This window comes from Pezoporus flaviventris, unplaced genomic scaffold, assembly GCF_033815535.1.
Source record: "Pezoporus flaviventris isolate CSIRO_AGI_PZ_B2104156 unplaced genomic scaffold, CSIRO_AGI_Pfla_v1 ptg000005l, whole genome shotgun sequence".
Classification (NCBI taxonomy): Eukaryota; Metazoa; Chordata; class Aves; order Psittaciformes; family Psittacidae; genus Pezoporus; species Pezoporus flaviventris.
The window spans coordinates 1,858,572-1,877,004 of NW_026892553.1; positions in this window are offsets into that span (position 1 = coordinate 1,858,572).

Consider the following 18,433-nt stretch of genomic DNA (forward strand, 5'->3'; position numbering starts at 1 on the left):
ATTTTAAGGAAAGTGGCGAATGAATAAAGGATCTTTCCTAATAAATAAAATACCAGACAGATCTGAAGGTGTCAGTTTAACATCCCTGCCCCTGTGCAGGCACTACCAGCGCTGCTTGCTCCCAGCAGTGAGTACAGACCCTTGCACTGGCTGCTAATCTGGACCGAGTCCTCTTTCCGCATCTCTGGTCATGATGCTTCTTTGCTCGCTTTCTCCTCCCCAGGTTCCTGAGCATCTCCCCCTTCCTGCACCCCTCATCAGATACCCCCCCAGCAAGCAGTACCCTAGCCCACACTCCAGCCATACCAGAGCACCCCCAATACCATGCCTCTCCATCACACCTAAGGGACCCTCCAAACTGGGGAGGCTTTTAAGTACATGACAGAAATTAAACCAGCATGGTTGCATTCAGTCTGCTTTCCTGTAGTTAAAACGTATGGTGGATCTATTTATTTTTGTGCTGTGTGTTTGCCACATAAACTTGGGTCATTTTAGTTTATGCTGTAGCCTTTTTAATGTATTTATGCATTAAAGCTGACCACAAAGTTGCTGGCCAGTAGCATGGGAATATTATTCTGTATGGGAACAAATATGCTAGATCTGACCAGAAAGCAGACTTTCCAGTCCACAAGCAATACCAGTATTTATTCTGGTTTTCCATAAAAAGATAAAATTTACAGGAAAATTAAAATTCCAATAAAATTCTTTCAACATGAGCCACAAGTTTGTTTTAATAAAAGAAAATAATTTGGTCTAGCTTCAGGCAAAAGCTCAAAACCTTAATTTCAGTGCTATCAGAGCATGTTAATAAGTACCAATAGAACAAGTACACATAATATAAAAAAATAATATCATCTATTTTTCTATCACACAAAATTGAGAGCGTGAACCAAGAGAAAAACTCCAGCATGATTCACACTGCACACCAGTGGGATGCCAAGGAGGACAAATGTGGCAAGGAGAGTGTTGCTCCAGGTAGCTCCAGGATCCGACCGGATCCAGCATGCCATCCAGAGTGGAGGGTAGATGCTGCAGTAGGGTACAGCTTGCGTGATGGACCACTTGTTTGAAAATCTCTGGCCCAATTTTGTTCACACTGCTCACACTCTGCCAGAGGGTTTTGAGGTCACACACACCCCTCTTCATGCTCATGTCAGCACCTCATCTCCCAGGGCTTTGGCCAGAGGGTTTCCCATCAGCCTGAGGTCTGATACTGAATCCAGACCCAGCCAGCTGCTGAGGATGGGGCAGTCCCATCAGTGGGCTCCTCCACAAGAGAATTTTGTGGCACGTCCAGAGTGCCTTTAGCAAATGGTAAGCTTCAGGACTGAGCACGGCCACATATTCAAAGTGAGTGTTTAATGACTAAGCCTGACCTCCAAAGGAAGGGGCACGATACATTTCAAAAATTACATTAAATGAGGCATATTGAAATATTGGTGTTGTTTTCAGGGATTGATTTATTTCAGACTAAAGTTGCAGCTTTTGGCTTATCAAAATTTTTGATGATAACAGGTCTTTTGTCCAGCATACTTCTTTGTTGGAGTTCAATCCTCCTTCTTTTGGATCAGGGCATAGACCAAAATCCACCTGTGTGCCTCCAGTTACAGCTTCAATCACATTTCCTATCCATGCCCTTGCTAGGTCACCACAACTCTATTACCTTACATAGCAAGAACAAGTCACTTTTACATGAAGAGATTTAAACACTAATCAAGACGCTAACCAAGACACGGACTTTGAAACCCCTGCCTCTGAGGTAGTTCAGCTCCGGATTAAGTGTAAATTTGATGAATTCTAGACTGACTTCCCATCATGGCTTGCGATGGTGAGGGAGTCCTTGTAATGACATGAAACATTTCCTTACCCTGTTCACTCTATAACCCTACTCCTTGCTAGTCTATTTGACATTTTATCCAGTAATACATGTTAGTAGAAGCATCATCTATTCTTAAAACACATGCTAGCTGGATGTCTGAATTACAGAGCCAAAGCCTAATTTTTGAAGTGAGAGGGCCACCCCGAGTGCCCAAAGCCATGTCTGAACTAGCTGGAGTTCCTGAAGATGCTGGAGGGTGCCATGCTGTGTTTAATACTGCATAGTGGGTCTTGGCCCTATGAACACAATTGTCAGCAAAAGGGTTCAGTGAGCATCAGTATGGTCATAACCAAGCATAGGCATGGTCCAGCTCATGTCCTCATCACTGCCTGCAAGTAACCATCAGAGCTTCACCTCCACGTTAGACAGGGGAGCCTGAACCAGTCATGTACCCCATGTCAGAGCTGGTCCAGACTTCCAGACTACCATGTCTATAGTACTGGCTGGTATGCAGTTACTCACACAAAAGAAGGCAATATTATATTAGTTCCAAAGAGAAACAGCTCTTTGGGAAGGCTCATATGCATCTGAGGTTTCCAGCTGGACATTATTTTTTATGTGCTCTCAATCCCTGTTGCACAACAGCAGCAACTTGGGCTGGCAATGGCTGGTCAGACCCTTCCCACTCCCACGCCAACCCTGAGGCACCACAGACAATACAGCCCACCGAGGTTTATCATCAAGGGAAAACACTGGACTGTGTTCAAGCAACACAGAGGCCTTTCTAAGAAACAATTATTATTATGGACAACAGCTGGGCTCGGGGGAGAGCTTTGCCCGCAGAATTCAGGGGGAGTTGCTCTACCAGACTGTCATTATTTCATGCCAGATTGATCGTTCAGTTGAAAATAGGAAGAAATGAAAGCTCGGCAGACAGTGTGGTGACATTCCCTGTGAAACCTTGGAGAGTGAAATTCTCTATTTAGTGGTCATCCTTACACCTTCACACACAGAGACCACACCAGCTCATGTCAAGCTTTGGAGACAGACTGGGGGAGCGATGGCATCTTGTGTTCGGCAGCCTTTCCTGTCTCTTTGGTTCAAACTGGTGTTTGCCTTCCCATCACCCTACCCATGCGCTCAGCCCCATTTCTCAGGCTATTTGTGGAATGAAATATTGTTGCTATCATGGTTTACATGCTAGGAGAGAGGGAATGAAAAAATGTGAGGTGGGGAGGGAGGGAAGCGAGAAGGAAACAAAGACAGCATTGTTATCTCTTCCAAAAAACTGCAGACACTTATTCAAGGCAGAATGACTAGTTGGGGTTGTGGTTTGCTTTTACATATGTGTTTAACCTCGTGAAATAGTCAACAGCCTGGAAAGAAAACGCCACACTCAAAGGCAGAGGCTGCCCAAGGATCCCGAACCCTCTGCCTGATTTTCCAACTTGGGGTGCTTGGCTGGAGCCCATCCTCAATCCCTGGGATGTGACGGCTTCTGGATTCAGTGGGGGGAAATCATCCTTCACCCCCAGACAAAGGCATCTCCCCACTGTCCAGTGGGAGCAGTATATTGGGCTTATCAGGCTCCTGTATTACCTGTTCCTAGCAAATGCTGCAAGATGATTTGTCATTCAAATCCTGGCATGCTTCACTCCAGCCAAGCAGCCACAAGAGCCAGCAAGGGGGGGGGGGGGTGGGGAAATAAAAGAAAGAGAGGGAGAGAGAAGGAAAGAAGGAAAGAAGGAAAGAAGGAAGGAAAGAAAGAAAGAAAGAAAGAAGGAAGGAAGGAAGGAAAGAAAGAAGAGAAAGAAAGAAAGAAAGAAAGAAAGAAAGAAAGAAAGAAAGAAAGAAAGAAAGAAAGAAAGAAAGAAAGAAAGAAAGAAAGAAAGAAAGAAAGAAAGAAAGAAAGAAAGAAAGAAAGAAAGAAAGAAAGAAAGAAAGAAAGAAAGAAAGAAAGAAAGAAAGAAAAGAAAGAAAGAAAGAAAGAAAGAAAGAAAGAAAGAAAGAAAAAGAAAGAGAGAGAAGGAGAGAGGGAGAAAGGGAGAAAGGGAGGGTGAAAGTGAGGAAGGAAGGAAGGAAGGAAGGAAGGAAGGAAGGAAGGAAGGAAGGAAGGAAGGAAGGAAGGAAGGAAGGAAGGAAAAGAAAGAAAAGAAAGAAAGAAAGCAGCGAAAACCCCCACACATTCTCAACACTGAAATGTGAAAGAGGGAGTGAGCAGGCTGTGCGGCCGTGCCAACTTTCCAGGGTTTAGAGCACAAGCTTTTCTGTGGTACCACCGCTCGTGATTAAGTTTGCCTGACACTTCCCATCAGGAGGCTCTGCAGTCACTCTTGCAGAGCTTTGCCAGACTTGAATCAATTGGGCTGAAATTTCCCATGTTTGGTATCTGCCTGAGGCAGGAGCCAAGGAAACAATTCACTCAACACAGCACAGCCATTTCTGAGAGCACGGGTACAGCAAAACACCATGCATTGCTATTAAAAAAAGGAGAAAACAACTCAATTTCTGATTATACTTATCTTATTGAGTTCTTGCTTTCCTGTGACATGGAACAGATGCTCAGCATTTTCCAAGAAGCAGCACTGGTTGCAGAGATATGTCTTTTGCTTTTTCTGTGGAAATCTGCCCCAAATTTGATTGAAATGCCTCTGAAAGAATAATTAAAAAAGAATCAAAAAAGTTTTATGGCTCAGCCACAGGTACCTCCCTTGCCATGGAGCCCACTCTGCCCTTTCCAACCTGTTGGCACTGCACTGGCTGCAGGAGGGTTCAGAAGCCAGATCTGGGGACATGGAGTGGAGAGCAGGTAGTAGGGAATAATCAAAACAGCACTGGGAACGTCATATGAATAGTGTGTATTCTAGGGGTGAGAGTAGTGAGAGGAGTGTCTGAGACTAGGATCCCATCAGGGAAATACGGCAGGAGGTGAATGCTTTCAGAGCAGAACTTGGGCAGGCAGAAGGCCCTGAAGAGGGGACCTGATCTGGGTGCTGGGTGCTGACAGGATTGGTACAGACCCTTACAAGGCATCCCAGGTGGAGGGAGCACACCTTTTTGAGTGTAATCAGATTAACCAAAGTGACTGATCATAGGGTGCTACTCACTTTTTTCCTTTCTCTGTCACACAACCCATAGTAAGAGCTATATTTAGCTTTCTGATTGTTAACTACAGGGTGTCAGTGGCTTCTTTTTTCCCCTCCAGTGATTCAGCCAAGTGCAATTGTTCATTCAAGTGAAAATAGGAGAATTTAGGCACAGCACAGAGGGGTGCAGGACCCATACCCTCCACAGCCCTGACTGCACCCCTTGCCTTGCAGAGGAGCCGTGGACTCTGCTTGGCTCCTGTTTCACTCCCCCTGGTGCTGGAGCCCCCCGCTTTGAGGCTGATGATCACAGGCTTGGCTCTGAGCCTCCTGTATGGACACGGTGCCATGTGGCTCAGTCCTCTGCACTGTGTTGACAATGGTGGGGACAACTATGACAGTGTTAGCTGGAGGTGCTGAGAGAGGTGCAGAGCAGGGCTCTGGAGTCATTCTCTGTTGTTTCAATGAGAAATTCTGTCCTGAACTTGAGGAAATCCTCGCTAACTAAATTTTCATAGAAAACACCATGTTTCCACAAAAGGTTTTGATTTCCATGCATCAGCATTTTTCAACAACAACAACAAAATAATACCCTGCTTTGTTGAAAAATTCCTCCTCCATAGAAAGGAGATCACCAGCTCCTCTGCCTGCCCTTCCCGGGTGGAAACCCCACCGCGCTATGATGGGAGGGCTGGGCTGCTTCCTGCCCTTTGCATGCCCCACATCGGGGACTAGAGACCTAATGCCATCGCATCAGAGATTGCCTGATCGCTTTACCCTCATTAATACTTGCTAGGAATGCCCAGCAAACCCCTGAACCACAGAAGCACTGGACTGCAACTTCAGCTTGAATAAGCAGCTTATGTGCTGGGACCACTGACCGTATAGGGCAGTGTCCATTTACCCGTTTTAATCTGGATCCAGGAAAGAGCGAGGCAGGCAAAGGAATGACTCCATGCCTTACACACACTGGGAAAATAAAAAAGGACAGAAATGCCTGCCCATCAGATTTCCCCCCTCCCTTTCCTGCCCCTTCTGCAGCTGGGGAAACCGCTGCAGCTTCGGAGGCCGTTTGGAGCCGGCTGTGCGGACGCAGGCTTTTGGAAACGTGCAATTACATCCACAGGCGTCTCCTTGTAGCTTAAGCAGGCTTAATATTACAGGCAGGCACAGGAAATCTTGGCCCTTTTTTCTCTTCTTTCTTAAATTATTTTTTAAACGCGCTCCCAGTAAAGTTAATGAATCACTCCCCAAAATGAGGCTTTTATTAGGGTCTGCAATTCGGCACAGATTTCTTTGCCTTTCCTGTGGCAGAAAGATGCCAATTAAATACAAATATTTGGTTTCAAACCTATTGCTATTGCTGTATTAGGGTTTTATCCCAACACAATTAAAAAAAAAAATAAATGAACAAACACCATTTTCTTTTTGTTTAGGGTGGTCACAAAGTCCTCTCCTACAGACAAGTTACTGCCGAAAAGCTTATTTTCCTCTGTTGCGGTCCTGTTAGTCTTCACCAGCTCCCGCTTATCCAACAACCCACCTGAGGTTGTTGGCTGGTTGTTGCTGCAGGCTGAGCCCACCCTGCAGCATCCCGTGGGATTCCTCCTGCTCATGTCCTCGGATGAGGATCTTACCTCTCCTGGTCCCACAGCCCCAGTTCCCATGAGGGACATCACCCCTGATCTCTGTTTTTTCAGCCAGATTTTGCTGTCTGCCCGCAGGGGTAAACAGAGCACAGCCCAGCCTTCTGGTCTTTGAAGAGGTGGGAAAGCCATCACCAGTGGTTGCCACTACCTCCTGGTTTGCAATAACACGATTTCTTTTGAAAATCTGAATAAGAATCATGTTAGTTTTATTTAAAAAAAAGAAAAAAAAACCAAGTTTCCCCTTTCCCCCTCTCCCCAGCTGCATACCAGCAGCCAGCAGGTGTGTGTCAATCCACCAGCCTCAGAGATTTACAACCTGTTCCAGGATTTCTCGGCCAGGCTTTGGTTGTGGAAGTATTTTCTGCTCACAAACAAAGGAGCTGTAGTGAGGGGGCCCCGAGGGACACAACAACCGGAGATGAAAAAACAAATGTATCCTTCCCTAATGCGATTAAAACGTAAAAACCCCACTGAAGCAGTGGCGTCCGCATGGCCAAGGAGACGACCCTGGGCTTTTTGGTGCTTTTTGCCCTTCTCCACCCAGCTGCTCCCTCCTGAGCACAGGGGTGCAGGAGGGGATGGGGGGGTCATGTCCCTGCTTGCCACTGCTGCTGGTGGCTGGAGGACCCTGGCTGAGCCCCACTTCCCCCTGGCCTCCCATCACCCAGCCGCTGCCAAGCGCCATTCATGGCCAACGCCACAATTCCCTGAATCTCAGCAGTTTTTGTTAAAAATAGATCAAAGCTGTGGTCAAGGAAAAGCCACAGGAAGTGGCTTGGCCTGCCTTGGTCTGTCGCTCCTCTACCCCACACTTCATCACAGACTGAAGACCAGAAGTCACTCCTGAGGTTGATTTCCACAAGGAGAGGAGGACTGTCTCCTTCCTCTGCACCCATTCATGCCGCATCCACACGGGGGTTCCCCAGCTTTGCTCTCACAGTTTTTTCTCTCCTGGCTTTGCTCTTGTTCAGCCAGTTTTCAGGAGAAGACATGGGCAATGCCTTCAACACTTTATTACTGGGACCCTTCTGTTGGGAGCAATTTGAAGCAAGGAGAGGAAGAAAATCACCGGTGTCTGACAGAGGGAGAACAGTCACACACCAAGATGTAGGGCAAAACCAGAAGCATTGGGGTGAGAACTAGCCAGGGAAATCTTAGCTTAGACAAACACAAATGACGTACTAGTGAGATAATTGGGCTGGAGGTTCCTCTGCCAAAGGAAATACTGGAAGTCCCACTCACTGGACTTAGAACGAGACAGGATGAAACCTCAGGGGGACCTGCTGAGGACGTGCCTGCTTTGGCAGGAGCTGCTGACCAACAGTAGCTCCTGTCCCCATGGCCCTGCCACGTGTAATGAGGTGACACCATGGCCTGACAGATGTGGATGCCAGCCCTTTGACCAGCCCCCAAGCACTCAGAGCTGTGGGTTCAGATTTGACCCTATCGTCATACAGCAGGCAGCTGCTTCCAGATGAATATCAATGACAGGGAAGTCTCCTGGTCCCTGGTAAGCACAACAGCCTCCCATGAGCTTCTCACCAGCCCTCTTCGGCATCAGTCTCTGCTGGTGGTACTCAAGTGTGAAAGGAGACGCGTGGCAAAGAGCTGGAAGAACACACTGGGAGAGCTAATGCAAATCAAGGAGCCAAAACTCCTGTTTCCCATATGGGTTCTGAATGAGCACCCTGGTACGTGGCTTGGGAGCATAAATTCCTCTTGCCCCGAGCATCAACTTGTCCAACGGCTCCAGAAGAGCTGCAAAATGAGCAGAGTCTCAGCATCACAAGGGTGATCTGGAGGTGGTCGAAGAGGAGCCTGAGCCACCAATGCAGAAACACTCCCCTCTCCTTCTTCCCACCCATGGCTGGACCCTGTTATCTGACGCCCTGAAGCACCAGCCCGGGTCATCCCCGAACAAGCAGAGCTTTGTCCAATATGTTTACTGCAGCCAAGAGATTAAACCAAAGGAAACAAAGCAGCTCAAAGGCTTAAAGCTGTGACTCACGCAGAGGGCTTCCCAGGCCGTCTTCACTCGGCACATTGCTCTGTCCCAGATGAAAAATTACTAAGTCAAAATAAATAAATAAAAGTCAGTAAATCTCGTGCAGCAGAGATGGTGAGTGATTGAGGAATAGAAAAACCTGTTCAAACAGAGCAGCGTATTCTAGGCAGAAAATTCAGTGTCACGTTCCTGAGCTGAGAGGGGACACTATGGACAGAGGAAGAGAAATAAATATACATTTCCCAAGTATGAGAAACAGCCTCCAGAAAGCATCAGCTGGTGGTGATGAGGTTTGCTCTTCAGCCTGTCATGCCAAGGTGCTGGGGAGCCAGGCAGATAGCAAAGGTGTGCTCAGACACACCTGGATGAGCGTGTTCTCATTGCAGTTTGTGACCTGTCACTGCAGAAGAGCCTCCATGGGACTTTTAATCCTTTGTCTTATGTGAGCCAGATGATGGGGGAATATTTGGTGACCTCTGTGCTGTGCTTGGAGCTGTTTCTACAGGGCAGCAGACTCAGCAGGATGAGCCCGACTCAACTCTGCTGCCTCTGGACCTTGGACTCACAAGGAACCAGGCTCTCCGAGTGGGAACAGCATCTGATTGCTGGTTCAGCATAGATTGTTAGGCAGGTGAAGGATGACATGAAGCTGAAGATAAGCCTGCCTTGCAGCCAGGGGTTAAATGGGCGTAAACCTTTTGCAGCATTCAGCACATCATGCCCACATATTCCCAAGGGCCATCTCCCACAAAGCCCATCCCCACTCCAGTTACCACACCTGCACCCCACATTGAGCATGAGAAAAACATGGAAGGTGGAAGAAAAACCTACAGTGGAGCCCTGTGAACCTGAAGCTGTTATGCTGTAAACAGCTGAAAGCTTCTTTTTGCCCAAGGTGACTTTATTTCTCTCAGTCTTAGACCCAGCTGACAGAGAGAACTGTGGTCTCTGGAAGAGGGCTGGAGAGAGAAAGAAGCTATCAGCAGAAGGAAGCGGCTGCAGCAATAGCAAGCATTAAGGCACTAATGAGACAAGAGTAGAGCTGGCCTGCCTCACACAGAAGGTTGGACTGTGTAATCTAATGGTCCCTTTGGCCTTACAATTTGTGAAACTGTTTCATTCTGGTAGATAGTTGGCTCTGGCTTTAAATCATCCTTTGCAATCCAACAGCAAAAAGCTGGGAAAAACAAGACTTTTGGAACTGCACCAAAAAGCTGCTGGAGTAATTTCTGATAGCATCATTGGGCCAAACCCCGCAGCCCCACTGACTATTGGTGAGGTTTTGATTTCAGCCTGGCTCCCTGGAGAGCAGGGGCTTTGCCCCTGCACACACGGACAGCGCGGTCTGGGATCTTAAGAGAGGAATTTAGCAAGCAGCCCCTCAGTTGAAATGCATGTATCGATGGGATGGGATGGAGGCACTTTCCTTGCCCAAACCTGGCCCCACTGCCCTGACAGTTGGAGTAATAGAGTCCAGCCCTTCAGGCCACAGGCCAGCCAAGTGTATTGTTTTAAGACGATCAACTGTTGCCTGGCTCTTTCCCCCCGCTGACTGGTGTAACAAAGCCTCTGCGAGAGCACACAGGGCAGTGTGTGTGCGCGGGCTGAAAGGGAAGGGGAACTCGGAAGTGGGCTCTTGATCATCTTTTCTGGTCTCAGGACTCCTTGTTTGGATGCCAAGACAAACAAATAAATCATATTCAAAGGCATCTGCCCACAATAGTGCTGAAGTCAGAAAAACATAAAAGAGAGGAGCTGAGATCAGGGGTCAGGATTCCTCTTAGACACAACAGCTTTGCCCAGTGCTTTCATTTCATTTTACTGCCTCTTCTGCTGCTGTTCAGGCGAGAGCGATTATTTATTTTGTAGCCTTTCTTTGGCCTGTTTTTCCAATAGGAATTTGTGATATGCTCACACAATTCCCTGGCACAGCTTGGTGTGGGGACTGTGCTGCAGCCAGCCTTTCCAGCCCTTTGTAGAGTGCTTATGCACCAATGGTGAGCCAGTGTGCGTGAGATCCATCCTCCTTTCACAAGCACCTTTCCTCCAGTTGCTTGCCAAATTGTTTTGCATGGGGCTTGATTTAGGCAGTCACTTCCGTGACAGATATTTAAAAGTAACTGCATTTAGCAACCTGCAGCAGAACACAAAACACAGAGACAGGGATTTCTCTGGGAGATGCTATTTTTACCCTGGGTAAGATTTAATGAGGACAATGCTAAGTGTCTTTTTCCTGGAGAAAGAAAAATCATAATAGCCTCTTTAAAACCAAGAAGTGACTATTTGATATTAACATTTCTGCACAAGGAGCCTGGGTTGCTGCTGATCAGAAGATAAAGAGGCTGCCAGCAACTCTCTGAGGCTGATGGACCCTCCTTGGTGGTCTCCGGTACTCAGACTGGTTCCACTCAGCCCCAAGGCCCCACTGATCCTGGATGGTGGGGACCAGGAAACCCAGCCTTAGGGTACTGGCAGGGTTTCAGAAGGGGCCTGCTGGGACAACAGAGGGGGTCAGGCTTGTCCTTGCCAGGCGGGCGGCAGTGGCAACAAAGAGAAATTCAGCACGTCAGCTCCCAGCCCCAGATTCCGAGTTTGCAAGGGCTTTTCTGCAAGGGGCTCAAGGAAATGAGCTAGGAGAAATCAGCTAGGTCATTCCTCATTGCTCGGAGAAGCCAACAGCACCTAATTGGGAACTGATCTCAGCTGTTTGTTTGCCAGGACTCAGACCAAAAAAAAGCTGTATTTGAACTAAAAAATAAAATTTAAAAAAAAAAAAAAGGAATTTCCTTCCCCTGATAGTTTGCGTTGTTTCTTAATGTTATTTTAATGTAGGTCTGCTTGGTGTTTATTTGCAACTTAAGGTGGTGGAAAACAAGCTGTGTGCCAGCTCTGGTGCTAGATGGAGCTGGGCATCTGCTGAATGAGAACTCTGCTAATGGCACCCATTTGGAGAAGTGCAATGCTTGTACCTGAGCTTGATTTCCTTCTAGTGGGCCCATTAGTCCATACACTGAATAGCCGTGAGGGAAAGTGCTCCCAGCAACCAAGGGGTTGCTTGGAAAGTCTGCTTCCCATGCTAGCCAAGGCTTGTGCCCTTTGGCCATCTCCCTGCCTGGATGCCAGAGCGTTCCTGGCAGCCACGTTAATGAACAAGGAGTAGGGAGTAACTTGCCTTCTTCTCCCAGTTTTCAGGCAAATTATTACTCATGCAAAACTCTGACAGACTTTTGGGACCTGTGAACGTTTTAATAAACCCCTGGTGACTGTCTCACTATTCACAAAGAGCGAGTAACAGGATCCCATAAATCACAGCAAAACAAACTCAGCACTTTGGTCAGGAAAATATTGAGAAATCCATGGGTTTTACCCTAATCCTCCCATGGCAGGGGCCCTGGAAATGCAATTTTTTTTTTTGCATCCTTCTGGCTTTGACACTAACTTCCTATTCCAGCTGACATCTTGCCAGGCTCCGCAGCATGCGCGGGCATTCAAGGTCCAGCTCAGCGCAGTGGGGAGCAGGGGAAGCTCCCCTGGGATGCGGTAAGCCTGGCACTCATCCCAGCCAGAGATGAGTTTGCCCCATTCCTCATCTTCTGGGCTTACACCTACCAGCCCCTGATGCACAGCAACCAGCAGGGCACTTCTATGGGCACTGAGAAGCCTAAGGGTTTGTCTGTGGTGCTGCTTTCTGCTTTTGACTTGGACTTTCGGCTGCTATCTTCAGGACATCACCCTATATAGACCCTGCTGCTCCAGGAAGTGGGGCTTTGAATCTGCCTCCAGCAATGAGGCCTTTCATCTTTTGTTGCATCTTTGTTTTGCAGAGAGATGGGATTTGGGTTTCTTTCTTTCTTCTAATTTTTTTCGCCATCAATCCATCAGAGTGCTGAACTCGCTGAGGTTTAGGGTGGCTGCAATCCTGTGGTGGCTCTTCAGGCCCCCGGCTAATAATACAGGCTGTCTTTGGCAAGTGTGGAGGCAACACATGGCAGAAAGGCTGCCCTTCCCACAGTGGAGGAGTGAGGAGTCAGCCCCAGTGTGTGGTCCTGATTTGTCAGCAAACCAGTCCTAGACCTCCTACCTGACAGGAACATCTGCTGGCCAGAGGAGCCAGGGTCCTGGCGGCACTATGGAGGGATGGTGCCATCCAGGCAGGGGGAAAACCACCCAAAAACAATGGCAAAGGAAGGAATGGGACAGAACAGAGCACAACCGAAAAAGGGAAAGAAGAGACTGGAAAGGGGCAGATACCCTGGTGCTCTGGATTTCATGCTTGCAAAGCCAAATTTCTGAGGGGGGACTATGTAACAGATGAAGTAACCGGCTGATGGAGATGCAGAGCCCAGGCAGATGCCTCCAGCAAACCTCTCCTGTCCCACTTGCATTGTGCTGGCAACCACAGGGTGCTGCCAAGAGAGAAGGACGTGGCTGGCCACCCTTCTCCTGGGATGGAAACAGCCCTGCAAGACGCATGCTCTGCCTGTCCAGCACTTCTGAAGTGCAGACACTCAGTGGAAGGACCTGAGGGTTTTGCACTGTGTGTGATAGCACTAAAACACCATCACCAGCTTTATTTTTCTGAACCAGATTTCTGTTTAGGAAAGGCTTGATGACCTGGGAATCGGGAGACTGCTGTGCACTCTGACCAGCTTACCTCACCCCAGCTCCCTCCCCAAACCATTTGGTCTCTCATCATGCACTAATCCATTGGTGACTTCAGCTGTAATTGGCTGCAGTCTGGCATCAATAAACTGAAACACTTATTGCACAGTTTAAATCTAATACAGATTATAGCAACCCAGCTAGTTTTTAATGCCTGAGCCAGGAAGCAGCTCTATGAGCTCCTGCTTTGCAGGTTGGAGGCTCTTCCCCACTGCTGGAGCTCCATTCCAGCCCTTGGTCTGAGTGTCTGGTCCTCACCTGCTGCCCCCACCTCCTTCATCACCCATCCAGTGTCCCCCCATTTGCTAAGTCAGGTCTGGCCCCCCTCCATCTGTATCCTGTGTTCCAGGATGGCCAAGCCTCCCTCCCTGTCCCCAGTCAGTCGGGTTCTGTCTGTGGAAGGAGGGAGGTTTTCTTAATACCTGTCACATCCAAATCCTGAAGTGAAATCACTGAGTTGTTCACAATGGCTGCACCAGAGACAGGAAATCTGATTTGCAATAATATAGTGTTCCTTCAGGTAACAATCTCTTAGAAGTCATTATTGAAGTTTAAAGAAGGGGCCAGAGTGCAAGGGGGCTTTAATGTTAGATTTTGCATTTATTTTGCTGGCTACTGATGTTTAACCCTGTGAGGGTAAACACCAGCTGCACATGGTGGCTGGACTTTGGTGGTCCCATTGGCAGGGCTTGCATGAGCCTGGGCTTGCTCTTGCCAGGGTGGCCTCCAGAGGCAAGCTTCACAGTTCCCTTTCTACCCTGAGGGCTGACTAAGGAAAGCCTGCCTGGAAGACCTACACAGCCTTCCCCACCACTGCAGATGTGGGTCCCTCTCTGCCCAAAGAGCAGGGAGGTAAATCATGTGCACAGCATAAGTACAGTCACCTTTCAATGAATCCAATGAGATATATAAATGGCAAATCCCTCGTTTTCTCCTGATTTAAATAATGTATTGGAGAAGCACTTCACTGGCATTTCAGAAAAGGAAGGCGGGGGGTAATAAAGACCTTGTCAACCCCTGTCAGCCCCTGCCAGCAGCAGCCTGGCAGAGCCCGCCCCACTTTGAGCAGCCTGTGCAGGGGGTGAGGGCAGCACCAGCCAGGGGAGGCACACACAGCCCCGGGATGGATGGTGGCCAGGAGGAAAATGAATGGGGAACTATTGGGTTTCTCATAGACACCCACTTACTCTGCCACTGCTCCAGCGATTTCGGAGCTCCCCAGATCTGATTAGGCTCTCCATTACTGTCTGCCGTGTGCTTGCATGCCAGGAATCGCTTAACAGGGACCGGCTGGAGTGCCTCTGCGGAGGGAAGGGGGTGCCTTTGGTCCGCCCCTCCGCCCCCCCGGCCGGGTATTACTATCAGAAATATCAGACGTTTCGACTCAAATTAAAGTCAGGTTAAATATCTCAGATGCAAAAATTCCACATGGTTCCAGATGGAAAGCGGCTCCTCAGCTTCATACCGAGCAAAATAAATAAGAAACCTTTCAGACCTGTGCCTGCCCCTCTGCCAGGAAGAGACTGGGAGCCCCCGCTGAACTTGAGAACTTTGAAGTTGTAATTTGGCTGGACTAATGCAAAGCATGACACAGTCTATTGGAGTATAAATAGCGTATTGGTGAAGTGCACAGTGGTAAATACATTGTAATGATAGTAACCAAAGCAGAACCATGTGTGCATGCACACGGATTGCACACGATGGCACACACACAGAGCATGGAAGCACGCACAAAGGCAACGCAGGATCCCTGCAAACTCCGATGGCCCCGTGCACCTCACATGCATCTCCATGGACCGGACAGCAGTGTGCTAGCAATTAAACCAAGCAGCACAACAGGAGGGGAAGAGCTTTAGTCACAGTGGGGACGGGTTGATTTAGGGTAGGTTTCTTTGTGTGTTCTTTTTAATCTGTCCAGACACATATTTCAGGACACAAGACTCAACATCTGCGCGATGCTCCAGAGGGACCACAGGGATGCTGCCACCACTGATCGCTTTTGGGAACACCAACAGATCTGTCCCAAGCAGCTATGGAGCAGGTGGATTTGGTAGGATGCACCCAGGCCATGCAGCGAGCTGACAGCCATGCTGTGGCAACTGCTTGCTGAGGGCCAGCAGCCCAAGAAGCCCAGCCCCACAGTGTGCTGCAGCCTGCCGGCATGGAGACCCTGCTGTGGGATGCCTCACTGCTGAGCCTGCCCTGCTGCTTCATCCTGACCCGTGTTCCCAACTCATGTACTCATAGCTGTGGCATGTGAGAAGTAATCTCTGCAGGGGACCTCTTCCTCTGCCGAGCCGTGGTGTGAGGCTGCTCCCATGGCATTTACAGGGTTGCCAGGCCTGAGCTTTAAAAGGAAAGAGAGAACGCTGCTCGCGGCAGTGCCGAGCCCAAATCACACTCTGCGGCTTTACACAGCCCGAGCTGTGCCAGATCCCACGAAAGTGGATATGCCCATGTCTCCCACAGCCTCTCAGGCTCATCCGTGCATTGGGCCCAATCCCTAAGTTCAGATCTGGTTCCAAATCCATCCCAGATCAGGTGTGTTTGCAGAGCTGGGGGTTTGCCCTAGCCCTATTGCTACGAGATCAGGAGTCCTGCAGGTGTCATTGCCATCCAGACCAGCATCTTCAAGGAAAGGTTTAGCATCCCCCTGGTCAGGGTCCTTGCAAAACAGCTCCTCTGCCAGCTACAGTGAACAGAACCCCATCATGTCCCTGGTATTTCCTACTGGGAATTTGCACCCTGCTCCCCTTTCTGTCTCTGCTCTCTCACGTTGCTCCACAGTCCTCCAGCTCTCTGTGCTGTTTCTAACCTTGCCCTTTGGTTGCCGTGTGGTTTTCATTTCTGTGTTTAAACCTCACCAGGGCTGAGCCATCCCCGTGCTCTGCTGTTGTTTGGGTTGGTGGTATTGACTTTTCTGTCTTGCCCTTCTTGTCTTAATTTAGCGTCTGCTTCTCCCTCAGGTTAATCAGTGGATTAGCTGCAGCTCTCCCTCCCTCTCTCCTAAATCCTCATCCTTCATCACGAACCTAGGAAACAAACCAGACCAGGTACTTTTCCGTGGAGGCAGCCAAACTATTTGCTTTCCTATCAGCCATCCTCTCCCACACCATTCTCTAAGCCCTTCTGACCCCGAGACACCCACTTGTCTGCAGACACCCCTGCCTACCCACTGCCCCTGCTCTGCCTGGACCTGCTGCCTGCCCATCCTGGGGTCACCGGCAGGGCTGTCCCAGGACATGAAGAAACCAGAACAGGACCAGAACTTCCCAGATCTCACCCGGGTGCCACCCCGTTCTGCCCTGCTTTCTCCCCGCTCCTGCCTGCGCTGCCTCTTCCTCCTGGGGCTGTTTGCAGATTCCCTGTCCCTGAGATCATCATCCTGGCCAGGGGAATGGCTGCACAGAGCTGACATCCCGCTCCCACAGACACACTCAGCCGCCGCCTCTGCTCCCAAGAGCCATCACTGTCCTGATGCCCTTCATTCCTACCCACTGGGGTCCCTCGGTTCTTGGAGCAGCTCATTTCCTGCTTAGTATCTTCCTGCTCTGGGCTGGAGTTGTTTGGCTCTGACCTGTGAATGACCCTGAGAGATACCCAGTATCTCAGGCCAGTGGGATGCTGTCAGAGCAATCCATCCTCCCAGCTCCAGAGAGGGAAGGGAGCAGCTGATAGCTGTGATGCACCTGAAGTTTTAAGACCCTTAATATTTTCTGCTTTAATCAGCAGCTTCCAGTGCTGGCTGAAAGCAAGATAAACTCTGTCAACCCAGCAGCAGGTGGGCAACTGAAAGAAGATTCTCTGAAATAAAAACCTGAGCCGCTGTAGGAAGGTGTCTGGATCCCAGGAAATACCATTTCCTTGAACAGTGGTGCTAAATGGAGGGCGCAAATGTGTCTGGTTCAGCTCTGCCTCAACGTGAGCTCTATCTGAATGTCCCTGATGCTAAAGAGCCGGTCTCAAGTGCTAAGGAAACCTGTAGCCTCAGCAGAGCTCAGTAGCACAGGACGGATGCAGTCTTCCTGCTGGAAAGGAAGGGAGTGCCATGCAAGTGCCCTGTTCACATGGCATTGGCTGGGAAGCTCTTGCACTCCTGACATGACATTGGGGCTGTGGCCCCTGGTTTTCCCATGCAGGCCCACAGCTCTGCCAGCCATGCCCTGTGCAGCAGAAGATGGCAGTGGTGCTTAGGCTCCAGTTCTTCCTGTCTGTGGTTTATCATCTTGTAGACCACAGAGCAGAGGGCACTGCAGCAGAAAACGCTCATCAGAGGGAGAAAAGAAACCTCCTTAGGAGGTCAGGGCCCCATTGTGATGGGCACTGAAAATCCAGGGAGAGCCACGTAGCCTTCACCCATCCAAGAAGAACTGGCCAGAAGCAGCAGGACTGGGAGGAAAGGCCCAAGACTGCGCTATTCCCACTGGCCATGGGAGCAGCTGTGCAGATGAGTGCTGGTGGAGGCAGGAGTAAACGCTTCACCCAGCACTTCCAGATCCATGGGTGCCAAGCACAGAGGTGGATCATTCAGCAGGTCCCAGGGGATGGCATGGTGTGGGCCAGCGGTGACTGATGTTTAAGCCACCTGCCAGCATTGTATCAGCACCTACAAAATGTGCTGCCTCTGGACTTTGATGGATATTTGGATGCTTCTCATCTACCTGCAAGTGGTCGGGCAGCCTGAGAGCCCCTTCCCCTTGCACTGAGCTTGCCATGATGTCCAAGCTGCAGAACAGCAAGGGTGAGGAGGAGAGCAGAGCCGAGCTGAACCGAGGAGAGGGGTTGCCATGTGAAAAAACAATTCCAGCAGCTCACATCTATGACCCAAGTTTTCAGCTCAACCGCTCCTGCCAAAGCAGGGCTTCCAAAGCTGCAGCTCCCTGATAAAACCTAATACCATTGCCCATAAATTGTATTAAATAAACAGCAGCTGCAGATCAAGGTATATTCATCAAGGGCTTCCTCTATTTTTTTCTTTTTATGAATGGCTGAAGACTCAGAGATGCCTTTTGCCAATAGTCTGTCAACGGAGCCTGCATTTAAAATCAATTTGGTAATTACAACTCCAACTCAGAGCCACAAATCAAAAAAGAAACTTCAGCCCTTCAGGATGTTTTGGACCATTAGGGAGCTGGTAATTACGCACCCCAGCCGGGCATTAATTTAAGGCCCTGGTGGAAAAGTGATGGTGTGAATTTGAGACAGGAAACTG